Source organism: Pogona vitticeps, chromosome 4 (genome assembly GCF_051106095.1).
Source record: "Pogona vitticeps strain Pit_001003342236 chromosome 4, PviZW2.1, whole genome shotgun sequence".
In the NCBI taxonomy this organism is placed as follows: Eukaryota; Metazoa; Chordata; class Lepidosauria; order Squamata; family Agamidae; genus Pogona; species Pogona vitticeps.
In genome coordinates, this window is record NC_135786.1 from 87,903,963 (window position 1) to 87,919,050 (window position 15,088).

Here is a 15,088-nt window from a genome sequence, read left to right on the forward strand (position 1 = left end):
TGTGTGAGTCTTTAAAGCAAAAAATACCACCCTCAGTCCTGATTCTGGAGGTGGCCATCTGGTGGTGATTTTTAACTATTAAAAGCCCCCTCCCCGGCTCCCAAAAGCTTCCCTATGGCAGAAAGGGGTCATAGGGAGCCTCAGAACCTGTAACAGGAGGATAGAAAGCTTTCAATTAATGTAAATTAAATATTCCCACTAACAGATAATAATGTTGTCTGGGTTATGTGGCATAAATTTACTCGAGCAGGATTTCAGCCAAAATCTAGAATATTTGTCATAGTACCTTCCTTGCAAGGTTCTGAGCACCCCAATATTTTTTTTAAAAAAAGAACAGAGGTGGTATAAAAGAATAGGATACCATCTTGGATATACACTACTTCTGTTTCATTTTTTGTACCTTTTCAAGGAAATTTGCTCTTCTCCAAGTTCTATCATCCTAATAGGGAGTAATATTAAGAATGGAGATTGGGACTAAGTTCTCTTGGCAGAATGTAGAAATTATTTGGCTTCTTTTTTAAAAAAAACTCTAGCTATGCAGGAGAAAAAAATTCAGGGACTTACAAAGCAGCATTAATTTCAGGTCACCCCACAGTAGACCACTCCTTATTGATAGTTTTCCTCAACTGGCACTTACGATTCAGCCAGAAAGAAAAGGGAAAGAATAAAAAGTTCAGTTTTTTTCACAGTCCTTCACAGATGGAAACAAACAATATTCTGTTGAAAAATATTAACTGGTTACATGAATAGAGCTTGTTAACTAGCTTCATCTGACTAATTGACTTGCTGACCAACTACATAGCTCTGTCTACAGACTCTCTGACTAAAAAGAGTGGGGAAAGAAGACTTGAGCAGAGAGGTATGGCTCTCTTCAAAATTCTGAGGCAGAGAGGAAACAATTGGTTATTGTTGGATTTATTGAAATCCAATTCACCCCAATCCAAAAAGGCTCCTCTTAGCCAAAATCTCTCAAAGGCAACATATGAGGATGAAATAATTTCAACAGGTTCAGACAAAGAAATACAACGTTCAACTTTCTAATGAAATATGACTATGCAGAGTCCTTTATATACTATTTTACCCTATTGATTTAAAGGCAAAAGGTTTTATTAATAATGCTGCAATATGATCAACAGCTACTATGTTGTTCTCTGCTATCCTCTCTGGTGCTGTGATCTTAGAAGTCGGGATGGCACACTGCACATCAGTAATCTTTCTCTCAGACCCACCATTTTCACAGGTGTGATGGTGGGGACACAGGAGAGGGCCTTCTCTGTTCCTGCTTCCAAACTCTGGAACTCCTTCCTGTGGAAGGCCAGGCTGGCCCCATCTTTGCTGTCCTTCTCCAAGCAAAGACCTCTTTTTTCAAGCAGGCTGTCTGAGAGAGCTTTTGGCTGCCATTTTTGGTGCAGTATGTTGGATTCTTTTTAAAATATTTGTATACTTACTTTGTTTAGCTTTTACAATATTGTCTTTTAATTATGTAAGGCTCCCTGGGTCATTTTAAAGGAGAAAGGTGGGGTTAAAATATCCTAAATAAATAAATAAATAAATAAATAAATAAATTGAATTCCCAATTGCAGTTGTTCCTCTCTACTCCATAAATGAATGGAGGAAGGAAAAGCTGCTGCAGTTGGATAAGAGCCATGGAGTAGCTGGGACATCTTGGCTCAGGCCCAATTTCAGCAGACTATGAGGGGACAAGCCTAGCAGATTTGGAAGAGCACCTTGATACTGCTCTACTTAGTTAAGTGTTAAAGGTTGTGTGTTAATATTGGCCTGTTAGCTTCAGAAGGACAAGACTCACAGAATCATAGAATAACTGAGTTGGAAAGGGGCCTATAAGGCCATTCGATCCAACCCCCTGCTCAGTCCAGGAATCCAAATTAAGTCATCTGACATTAGTTTATCTCTGTCTTACTATTGCTCCAACACTGGCATCAAGGGGTGGGTATCGACTGATCCTCCAGAATTTGCTGGAACTGCAATTCCCATTTTCCCCTCACCATCAGCTATTCTGGCTAATCCTCATGGGAACTGTAGTCTGGTAACATCTGTAAAGACACAAGACCTTCTGCTTCCAATCTACTGCTCTGCTTTTCTTCTTGAGAACTAAAATGGATTAACAGAGAATAAACTGAGAACACTGCAGTGTCCCAGAGAAACATTTCACTTACATTTGTCATCGAGCTTAAAATACCAGCCAAAATCAAGGGACTTTCCAGAAAAATATGCACTCTCCTTTTTTTTATTTCTGTCTCAGACCAGCTCCCACAACCGGGAGCCTGTCCATAGTAGTATGGAGCCTTCCATACTGCACAGATCTGGACATCATGGTTGTGGATTTCTGCTCCGTTCCAACCCAGACTATGACCTTGAGTGTACCATAAAAAGTAATAGGCAAGGCTGTTGCTTTCCAAGTGATGCCAAGCAACAGCGTTTTCTACTTACGACATAGATTTGAGAGTCATTCTCTTGCTGCAGAGAACTGTAAGTATTCTGTTAGGGTCTTAATAATACTTAACAGGATTACCAGCATCTGCACCAAGCTCCAGCTCCCATTATGCTTGTTTGTTTTGTTTTTTGGTGTAATAAATTGGCATAAATTTGAGGCACAGCAAAGTCTAAGCAGGCTCTATGTGGCTGGTGGAAGGGATCCAGGGCAGGTCTGCATTTCAGCTCTAGCAAAGTAAAAGCTTCCTTGTGAACGTGTCTTCACTTTCCTGGATTGGCGTTGAGCCACAAGGGGCCACCCTCGTGCTGTAGCAAGACAAGCTACAGTATTAGAGAAACAGCAGTAAAAGGCTGTGCTAGATTATGTCAGTTTAAGAAGCACAGTGATGGATTCCTGGGCATTAAAAAGCACTGCCCCCTTTCGTTCCTTCTAAGATTACAAATTACTGGAAGAATTCTATGTTGTCATATTAGAGGCTAAGCAAGAAAAAAACAACCCATGAAGCCAGAACACCCAAACTTTCTTTTACCCCACCTGTTTCAGCCACAGAGTGCAAGAAGTACTTATCCATTCCTCTAGTACTGTCTCCAGTGTTGTGACTCACAACGTTACAAATCTCTCATTATATAGGAAAGCATATTGGCCCTTAGCCACTTTAGAATGCTTACAATGTTCTACACACTTTTGTACATTTTCTATAACTGCTCCCCCACAACATAGGGTGTGGACTGAATGATCTAACTCCTCTTAACATCAGCACCACACACTTGTGAGGCACTTGTAAGGATGACAGTTTACATCACATTGTATCTAAAAGAAGGGGGTAAAGAAGACGGCATGTTCAAACAGAGTTGACTGTTTAAATTACTTTCTAATACACACACTCTGAGACTCCTTAATAGATTTAACAAAGGAGCTTGGTAGGCCAGGTCCAAAATTTGGGAAAGGTTATGGGGGGGATTTATAACTTCTCGTTTTCTCCCAGCCAGCTTGGACACTGGCCTAATAATTAGTAGATTTGAGGCCCTGCAGTTCAAAAAGGCCATTTATGACTTTGTGTCAGGATGCTTACTCTATAAGAATATGGTTAGGTTTACCACAACTATATAATTTAGTTTATTGAGAATATTTTTACCCTGCCTTTCTCCCAAACAGGACCTAAGGCAGCTTATGGTATTAAATGACAAACAATGGAGAAGCTAAAAACGACAAATTATTACAAAATTAAAAATGAATTAGACAAATACATTAGAAACTTGTAGATAAAAGCAGTAGTTCAAGAGAGAGGAAGGTTGTTGGAGGGAGAATATTAGGTCAGAAAAAGGAGAAACTGCTGTTCCAGGATATAGAAAATATAAGGCTCTTTATTCCAGTATAAAATGTCTGACGTGTTTTGTCCCATCAGCCTTCTCAAAGGGTTATATAACATAAAAAGAATTACGATGGGAACACTATAACTTACTAGGGACCACATCATATAAATAAATTCATACATCCATAATTTTACAGCACCTCCATGAAATTCATAAAACTGTATTCTTATGTTAATTAATAATATTCGTGTCTAGAGTATTGCATCAATATGTTAAAATTAGGATAGGTGGACATTAAAAGAATATTTCATTTACTCTGTAGTCATAAATATTATCTATAAATACCATGTTTATTAAACTCTAATTAGTTATTTTTCTATCTGGACTCTGACCAGTCCATTATACCAGTTCTAAGACAGAAGGGGGAAAGATACAATTCATATTTTCAAGCACAGCTGTTATTCTGGGTCATGCTGTTATCATTTTAATTGCTGGTCTGCAAACACAGTGAAGTGAAAGAAGCACACATATAATTAAAGCAGGGGAAGAAAAGCTATCAATTTAATCCTTTAGGGACCAAAGGGTTTAATTTTATTATCTAGTCTTTTTCTCTCTAAAGCAGTGACTTGTCCTGCATTGTGTGAACAACTTCTCAAGTCCAAAATTGTAGATCTCTTTCTGAATGACTATTTCCCATAAAATGCCCCACTAAGGGAGTTCCCAAGCTTTTATTTCATGTATTACTGTGCTGTATACAGTACCTACTGTAAATACACATGTAATATGACAAGTTTTGTAGATCATCAAAGTGACAGGAAGTACAGCTTAAGAGAATTCACCACATGTAATGCAAGTGGAGTAATATGTGCTATTAAATGTCCCTGCAATAAAATTTATGTTAGGAAGACATATAAGGCCCTTAAGAAGTGTATAGGTGAACACCTTAGTACTGTAATATGCAAGTGTTCACCTATCCTAACCTTAACATATTGATGCAATAGGCAATTGAGACAAGAATATTATTAATTAACATGAATACAGTTAAAAATTACAGATGTGCTATTGAATTATGGATATATGAACCTATTTATATGATGTTGTCCCCAGTAAGTTATAATGTTGCAATTGTAATTCTCTTTATGTTGTAACCCTTGAAGAAGGCTGATAGGCCAAAACGTATCAGACATTTTACACTGGAATAAAGAGCACTATATTTTCTACATCCTGGGACTGTAGTTTCCCTTTTTTTAAAAACCTAATATTTCAGTGGATGTATCAGTTCCTTCTGTTATTGGGAGAGGGAAAACACACAGAGTGTGTGAGGAAACTGGATGGTGCCTTTAATTAAAATAAAAAAAATAAACTTCCTCTATGCAGTAGATAAATGGCTCAATCAGGAACCTACAGAGCAGATTGAGCTACAAGTCTCCCTAAGTAAGACCCCCTTTTTATTTGTTTGCTTACCTCAACTGGCACTTATTGTCTCAGTCATTCACTCAGAGACTCCAGTAACAAGAAAGAATAAAATGTTCCTGTTTACTTACAGTTCTTCATAGACAGAAACAAACATCATACAGTGTAAAAATGTTAACTTGTTAAATCTCTTAGTTTAACTGATTAGCTTCATTACTGACTAACTGACTAGTTACATAGCTGACAGAACACATCACTCTGTCTACTTCAGATAGACTCCATTGCTAACACTGACAGGATGCTGACTGGAAAAAAGGTGGGGATAAGAATCTGAGGTACAGAGGATGTTACAGGGTGGACTGACATTCAACTCCAGTCCGGAAAAGTCCCTTCCATCCAATACCTCTCAAACGCATCATATGTAGGTTGCATTATATCCAACATTATATCCAACAGAAATTACTTTTCTTTTCCTTGCTGTTAGGAACAGAGGAGCTTGAGCTGCAATAAAAGATTGCCTTGCTATTAGCTGAAAGCACTTTGCTGAGACCATTTTACTGTGAAACACACCAGGCCTGCCAACCCATACTTGCTCACAACTGAAGAGCCATCTGCTGGAGATTCTTTTCTGAGGCACACTATGGTTGCTGCAGCTTTCCTGGGGTACCTGTTGAAACCTTCTTCCATGATCCACCTGGAGGACACTAAGACCTGTGCACCTAATTACACATAATTGCTACTGCCTAACAAGACAACAACCTGGCATCCTCCTGAGATGACTGTGAGGAAAGACTAAGGATGCAGAGCTTCTTCACCACGGTTGGATTTTGGGACAAGATGTTGTGTGTTGAGCTATTGTTGTGTCTGCTAAGGGAAGACAGCTACTCAAACATCAGAACTGGAGATCTCAATTCAAAACTGAATCACAGCACATCCCAAGATATTAAACCTCCTCCTGGATGTAGAACCAAGGGCTGCATGAGTGACTTATCAATGCAAAACAGCCAGAAACCCCCCCCCCCAAAAAAGGCAACATAAGGTATACATTTGTTGTTGTTGTTCAGTCGTTAAGTCGTATCCGACTCTTCGTGACCCCATGGCCCAGAGCACGCCAGGCCCTCCTATCAAACAAACAAACAAACAAACAAACAAACAAGCAAGCAAGCAAGCAAGCAAGCAAGCAAGCAAGCAAGCAAGCAAGCAAGCAAGCAAGCAAGCAAGCAAGCAAGCAAGCAAGCAAGCAAGCAAGCAAGCAGGAAGGCCGTATACAGCCTTGTCGTATTCCTTTCCCAATTTTGAACCATTCAGTTGTTCCATATCCAGTTCTAACTGTTGCCTCCTGTCCTCCATATAGATTTCTCAGGGGATAGATAAGGTGGTCAGGCACCCCCATTTCTTTAAGAACTTGCCATAGTTTGCTGTGGCCCACACAGTAAAAGGCTTCCGTGTAGTCAATAAGTAGAAGTATGGTATACATACTTTGACACTATTTCATATTACACTTTAAATGAAGTATTAGTTGACATTTCAAAATTAGGGCTTTCTGTTTGTCAGCTATTTCAGAATCACTATATCCTGGAACACTGCAAGTCAGGAACAAGGATTATCTTCAATTATTTATACGAGCAAAGGAAGTGAGATGGCAAACAGCAGCAAACATAAGTAAGGCATTCTTAAATCAGATGGATGCTCTTCTTTATAGCTCCAGGTTTACAGTTCTAGCTTCCCAAAGACTGTTGATGGGGATGTAAAGAGTGGGAAATGTACCAAGAGCTATGCTGTATAGAAGGCTACATTACATCATTTTATACGTATATTATTTTATAGCTCTTTATGTGGGTGGAGGACATAAGAGTCAATTCCTTTCCCATCTCTGCCTTCTACTTTCCTTTTTAAAAATTTCAGCTGACTCGGAGACATGTCACATCCCAATTTCTTTCATCTGTACACTCTGAGTAGCCATTCATACAAGACCCAACAAGGAAGAGTGGGGCCCCACCCGTTGTCCCTATCCCAAGCTCTGTGCCCCTGTTGGCTTGCTGGCCCTTCCCATCTTCGCACACTAGAGGGCTATAACTGCCTTTATGTGGGCATCTTCCCATGAGGTGTGGAATCCTCACAAGTGACATTTTCCTTCATGGGAGAATAGCAAAGATAGGGACAGTAGATGTAGCCCTCCTGGTCTGGATCACCGCAGTCTTTAGAAAACTCTTACTTGGTCTCTTAGCCCTGAAATGACGTCAACTGCTCTGCCACTTAGCATTTAGAAGCATTTGCTGACAGCGACTGATGCCTCAGAACAAGTATCAAGTTGTTAATCCACAAATAAGGGAGAACGGTTTCTTAACTGTTTTAAAAGTTTTATGTCCTTTTTGAAAATGATTATCTTCTGACCTTTATGATAATATGAGTAATCATCCATTATTGAATTCTATGCTCTTGAGCAAAGGGCTAAAGTATGTCATGACAACCCAACTGAAACATTACTTAGATGAAACCGATTGTCTTGAGAAGCCAACCTTGTTTTGGTCGTGTTGATCACTTTACAGAACACCCTGAGGCTGAACACAGAGGCCCAAATAATTCTAAAGTGGAGTGTGTTTTAGAGAAGCTCCAGGAATGGGCTGAATCCTCGTTTCAGGTATTTTTATCTTCTTGCTGTTCAAGTGAGGTGATGTTTTATTTATGGTTCCAATCAAGTTTGCCTTTCATTTGGTTATGTTCTCTTGGTATTGTTATTTATTTTTCTTCTGTTGTGGATTTTGCTCTTATTTTTGTAACTTGTTCCAGGTGGTTTGTGAAGGGAGTAGAGTATGACATTTTCTTGAACAAACAGAACATTAATCTGTTATTGCACAGGACATATTTCCACAGCTACAGGCCTACTTAATAATGAAGAACACTCTCAGTTGCTTCCAGGCAGAAGAGATTAAATCTTGAAATTGCTCTTCCTCAAAAGTGGAATTTTGCAGAGGGTCCAGTTGTCCATCTTCAATTTGCAGTCCACTTAAATTTTCCTACCGCTTCCATTTTTTCTTCCCAGGGGAAAAAATCAATTTAGGAGAGGGAAAATGAAAAGGTGCACAATACCTCCATATTTGTGTGTGTGTGTGTGCATGCGCACACGCAGGGAAGGCTCCCTTGGGAACAAGACAGCAGGAAACCCAATCTGTTGTCAAGACTGGGCCAGAGTTCCATCTCCCCAACATACATGGACACTAGAGAAGGTGCAAGCGCTGTAGGATACTGTGGTTGAGGAGGATGAGAAGGGAGGGGGAAGGATTAGAGAGGATTCCACCCCCACCCCCCAAAATTGATTTCCTGGTGCTGCACAGAGCCACGGAACACAGTTTTGGAAACTCTGTTGTAGGTGTGTGTGTGTGTCGGAACAAATATACTCATGGCCAATAAAGAGGATGCAATGAATGAGTCATTAGAAGGGGAGTTCCTTTAAAAGAGAAAATTACTGCCTCTTTCTAACAATCTGCATTTAGCAAATTAGCCAGCATTTGTTTTGTAATTGGTCTACTGAGAGATAGTATTGTTTTATTTGCATGTCTGATGTCTCAGACACATCTGCCTAAAATATCTGCATGCTTGGAGGGATAATTTTGTAAGAGTCAGCAATACTTATTTGCCTTGAGGTGTTATCTTCAGAGAATTAAACTATATCTACAAAACCATTAATTCTCAGGACAGAGCTAATTCCAGCCACCCACCAGAAAACTATTCAATAGTGTAGCTATAAAATATGCACACATACCCCACAAAAATATAGCTGAGGGAATCTGCAAAAACCCTTCATTTACTATTTTCACATATTTATTTGGGTCTCTTAGTGGAATTATCATTTCCTACCAATTTGCCAGTCCCGATGGGAAACGTCCAGGAGATGCTACATCTTACATTTTCTTATTATGAATTCAAGCATCCTAATTATCTTGTTTTATGCTGATTAAAGTTCAATTTGAGTGAACTGAATTCGATTCGATTAGTTCAATGTGCATTTTATGATTCTGTTTGCTGTTAAATGTATGAATAATGCTTTAAAAAAATCCAAATACGTGAGAAAGAGAGCTCCATTTTAATTTCCAGTTTGAAGTTGGCCCATTTTGGTGCAAAGTATTTCTCAGCATTTTGATGTTGACATGTAGCCAAACAACAGGGTGCTGCTCTGACAACACAACTACAGCAGCCCTCAAGGGAGGGGATGGGGGCAACTTCAGAAAGCGCAGGAATCAATTACAGCCCCACAGCTCCTCTTTGTGTTGAGCTCTTTAAACCAGAACTTTTCGTTACTTCCAGGTGAAAAAAACACACATTTCCCTGTTAAAGCAAGGCCGGCAGGGTGTCTGGGATTGAAGGGATGGGTGCTGAAGAATCATCTGCATTAGATATACCTAGATGCAGATTTCGAATGAGATCAAAACAATGATATACGGTACATCAGCCAGTGATCCTGATGAAGGCTGCCATGGTGTCTTAGCTTCCTGTGTGCTGAGACGTTGTATTTTTGTTGTTGTTCTATTGATATTTTGAACAAATACTACCCTTTATGTACAGCATTGGCCATGAGGGAAGCCACAAGGAACCCAGATTCATAGAAATCATTGGTAAGAGGTCATGGGGGGTCAGCGTGTTCTTGCCAGGCGGGTGAAAACTCTTATAGCATAGGATAGAGAAGCTGCTTTAGACATGAATGAAAAGATGGTGCAATTTCATAAAACTTACTGGAAGTGTTCAAGGAACAGAAATAAAATTGGAAGCATGTCACATACCCTGTCAGATGACTGCAGGGAACCGCAAGGATTGATTCCATCTGCAATACAGATGTAGCAACCACTCGGTGTGGATGACTGGAGCCAGCTGAATGGCTGTTAGCTCACTGCCTGCAATCTCATTTGATGCTTACACAACTGTCATCTAACTACCCTATACAACTGGTAAAAGCATATTTTTAAAAGTTGCCTGCCTTTTAGACAGTTTGCCCAAGTCTCTCCTTCCTCTGTGATAATATTGTCGCATATTGGAAATGCAGTTCATACAAATAAAGCACATCCAAATCCAAAATTGACTAGGTACTATTGAGAAGGCAGCTTTCAAACCAAAGACACATTCAGATGCAATCTCAAGCCCCAGAAAAGATTGTGGTACACACACCACCCACTGCTCCTGTTGCAAACAGAAAGGGCTAAAAATATCTCATACATGGTTGGTTTGTTCTGGTGTCTCAGCCCAGCACTGACTTGCCAAATGTGCAGGGCCTTGCCTGGTCTATAACAATGAAGCTATCTGGTGCTTTTACCCAGAGATAATACAAATGCTTTCTGAAAGGGAGCACGTTCACTGTCATTTGCGTTTGATAAAGTTCACCCTGTCAACTTTCTGTTGTGGATGACAGACCAATTGGTGTGGCTGATCCCCCAAACATCTTTTAGGTCACTAGAGGGTCCTGATTCACTATGTGGTAGGAGTCCCATGCAGGGTTGCCAGATACACGGGTACTAAAAGGAGGACATAGAAAGACAAAAAGGAGGACAAAGGAGGACATATTGAATGTTTCATTTGAATTATTCCAGATTAAACCCACAATCAATACAATTTTATTACAATAGCTGCCAATAAATGTCTCTTAGTGAACCGACCAAGAAACAATCATGTTAAAAAATAAAAATAAATTCAATGGAGGCTTTTTTTCCAAAATACCAGGGGTGGGCGGGCAGGTGGGGGCGGGGAAAGCCAGGGGGAGGGGGGTCCTTCCACCTCTCCCCCTCCCATCCAAAATTATAACATAATATATACAAAAGCCTGACATTTTAAAGGTTTTTATCTTTGCCTGCCTGACGGAGGACATTAGACTTAAAAGGAGGACATGTCCTCCTTTTGCCTGACATCTGGCAACCCTAGTCCCATGTGTGTTTCCCAGGGCCATTTGTACAACCTTAGCTGCTGCTTTTTCCCTCCCAAGGGCAGCATCACACAAATTTAAATACAACACAGATAGGAGAGAACTGTTTCTTCTGCAAACCTTCCTATTTATGAAAAAATTGTTGTGTTTTAAAAGTCTCTTAATTCTCCAAGAGGCACAGCATACTAGCCGTTTCCTAAGCAGAGGGCACACAAGGTTATAGGTGGCTGGGCCAGGGGAACTCCACATGTCAGCATGCCATTGAGCATTGTTCTGTGGAATTTGCACAGCAGGGTAGTTGGGAATTTGGAGACTCGCCAAGGCTTGCAGAAATCCATGAGCCAGGACTGTGTTCCTCCCTGCATTTCGGAAGAACCAGGAAGCTCATGCTCCACATCCTGGTGTGGTAGAAACCTGTGTGGGTGCCCAGACAACACTCTAAGGAATCCAGCACAGGAGAAAGAGTTTTGAGTCTGACAAAGGTAATATGAGTATACATACATCTACAAAAAAGTTTTATGCACTTTCCTTGAAAAAAGCAGGACTGCTTGTAAGGAATATACTGTATCATTATCTAACAAACAATATACTATGCCTATAGATTTAGCATTTCAGCATTGCCTTCAGATCAGGGTTTTAAAAATTCCAGATAGATGGTTTTTAAACTTGGCTTAATCTCTCACCTCTCCATTTGCCACACAACAAAACCTGGTTTCATCCCAGCCTGCAAAAATCCCACCAAACTGAGTCCATCTTCTGCCAGGAATCTTTGAAAACAGAAGGTGGTACCGCACAAGAGAATGCCTCAATTTTCCTGTCATCAAGATGAGACTCAGGTTCCTATAAAGAGAGTAGGAAGCTCTAGAAACAGTCTTGTGGACCCAAGGTTCCCTCTTTTTCGGCCTCACTAGTAAGCAGATTTGCTTAAAAGCATTGCTGTTCCTTTGCTACCTGTCTACACAAAGTATTTCTTAACAGGGGGAACAATCCTGCTTGGAGATTATAAGTCTGTTGTAACAAGACTGATTTTCTCTCATCTCCTTTCATTTACCAGTTTGATCACGCATTTTGCCTCTTTCTCTTTACCAAACCTACAGGTGCTGCAACAGTGCCTAAGAATTACAGACAGGGTGGCTGAAATCCTGTTGTGCAGCTACACCTCAGTAATTTGATTTTACCCTGGCCCAGCTACCTGGTAGCTTCAGCAGCAGCCAAGGCAGAAGTGCTTGCCATAAAGCACCTCTGTAGGCACATGACACAACAGCTGAGAATTGTACAACCAATTGTGCAATCAAATTGCACAGTTCCCTGCTGACTGGGCGTAATGCCCAGCAAATTTACTACACAAACAGGATTTCAGCCAATACATTACTATTAACTCACATGCTGTCAAAGTGAATCATGAAAAATATTACGGTCAGAGTCTTGTTTCTTCTTTCTGCTGATTCAATAGGCCATTGATTGATTAGCTTCTGAGCTTGTGCTAGAGAAGATATGTAGGAATTCCTCCTTGTGAAAGCTTGGAAATTGCCAGTCGCTCTCACAGAGGACTGCTGAGTGAGCAGATGGAAAGAACAGGATTCTGCCCTATCTCAGAGTTCATATGTAAAAAGATTGTAGCATACATTTATCACAGTAGCGCTTAGGATGACAGAAAGCTATTGACATACTGTACATAAATGAGTGAAAAGTATGTAGATAGAGTAATTTTGCATTTATATGTTGGCATGGAGAATTCAACAAAATGACAATGCAAATTGGGAAAGCTATATACTGCTGAGAGATGTATGTATGGTATCTCAATGATTTCAAATCATTATGCTCAGCCTAGCCAAGTATCCTAGAGAACTTGAAAGCTTGCACACCACTGTATAATTGTATTAGGACTTCACTGATTCTAATAAAGAGATTACTTACTTCTGGATTTTGTCTTATTCTAGGTCTGTTTATCTATCAGTTGATCTATAAGTATGAACATTTCTAATTAGTATTTTTATTGTTTCAGTCTAAAAACACTGGTTTACAGAGGATGCCAATATAGCACGGAGTAAGACCTAACTTGCAGAATGAAAATGGTTTAATTTCTGTAATAAAGGATGCTTGGCAGAACTAAACTGTCTCAAGAATTAGTAAAAAGTCTTAAGTGACACAAAGACAGAACATCCAATGCTGAGTTGAAAGTTGCTAGGGGTCTCAATATTCTATGGAAAGTAAAGTGTGGTATAATACCAAGTATGTTTGACTGAAACTTGAGAGGCAAAGCTTCAAGGTTTCCACCTAATCATGAAACACAATGGTAGTCACTAAATAGCCTAATAAATGATATATGAAGACTGAGTGACAGTGTTGTTAGAAAAACAAAATTGATCTAATGAAACCATGATTTTACAGGACTGTCGGAAATGAGCCTCAGCAACAAAGCATCAGAAAAAGCACTGCTGACTCCAGGGACTCATCCAAATAGGAAGGAAACATGGGGGAAATGTAGGCTGGCTACCATATAATACTGCTTGGCAGGATACAAGCCTACCTCATGTATATGATAATTTCCCTAACTTTGTCATCTGCAGCCACCCATTCATTTTGTGTGCATTTCTGTGGTGTGGTATTTGTGGCACTTGCTTGTTTGTCTTGCATACATCTGACTTCCTTCCATTTCATTGCAAATGTCCATGAAATAATACCATATGCTCTGCCATAGCAACATTCTAATACAAACACAGACTAATCTTTGTTCACTGGAGTACACAGCTCATTTTTTTCCCTCTTATTAACACAATCGGCATCTGCATACTGTTCAACCAAATTCCATAGCAACCACACAAATACAAATGGCTGTTTTGGGGATTTAATTTTTTTTCTGGGAAATAGCTTGGAACTTGAAAAGGCAAAATGCACTGTTTGTAAGCAAACACAGCTTGAATTGTGTAGCACTACTAACTATAAACTGATTCTTTGCATCTGTCTTTTTGCAGGACAAATGAATCCTTCAGTTTCATGAAAGAGAAAAATGTAGAATTTCATCTGTGTCTCAAAAATGTCTTCTGTTATACCAGTATTGTTTCAAAAATAATTATTGCAAGCAGCATCCGTAAGAGAAAGCCATATATTTAAGCCTAAAAGGGACATTATACATTTAGATCTCCAGTTTTGAAATCACACAAGTGTTTTGGCGATTAATGACGTTTATTAAGGTTGCAAGTGGTTGAAGACCAAGCTGAACGGTTTGGGTGATCAATTTCCCTTACTCTTGTTTTTATAAGCAATTAAGGGCTAAATCCTACCATTAGTCCCAAATGTGGTAGATCCACTAAGGCAGAGGGAGTTTGGTTAAGTTCATACTTGTGTAAATCTCTCCAATTCAGTGAATCTACTCTCAATAAGATTAAGAAGCAAGTTAATATACGGAAGCATCTTGAAGATTTACAAGTTACCAGAGGTACTAAAAGGACTCACAAATACAGAACTCTTCAAATCATCCTTTCTTTATTTGTGTTCCCAACCTCATTTTAATATCTAATTTTAATACATATGCTTGAAAAGTATCTAGGTGACTTTTTTGTATTATCTATACCATATAGAGATGCATAACATAGGTATGTTTAGTGGGGACCGGGAGAAGGCCTTCTCCGTTGCTGTTCACAGACACTAGAACTCCCTCCCACGGATAACTGGTCTACCCCATCTTTGTTGTCCTTCTGCAAGCAGGCTAAGACCTTTCTCTTCAGGCAGGACTTCCTTTAGTGACTGAGAAGTGTGTTTTTTTAATGGATTGCTGTACCTTGTTGATTTTTAATGTGTTGTTTTTGTTTAGTTTCTACTGTGGTATTTGTTTGATCTCTTTAGTATCTGTATAGTGTACTTACTGTTCTAGCTTTACCTTGAAAACCCTAATAAGTTGGCACATAACAACAAATGTATCCTACCACATGTTCTGCCTGGCTTGATAAATTATAAACAAACAAACAAATGTGCTTTAGTATTGATTTTATTTATCAT

General features: G+C 39.5%; 1 long non-coding RNA gene across 1 annotated transcript; it reads left to right on the forward strand.

The window, feature by feature from the left end:
- Positions 1-2,261: 2,261 nt before the first annotated feature.
- Positions 2,262-9,167, forward strand: LOC144588795 (uncharacterized). The gene is made up of 2 exons (XR_013544503.1): positions 2,262-2,490; positions 5,666-9,167. It is a non-coding gene; the product is annotated as an uncharacterized LOC144588795 (long non-coding RNA).
- Positions 9,168-15,088: the final 5,921 nt, after the last annotated feature.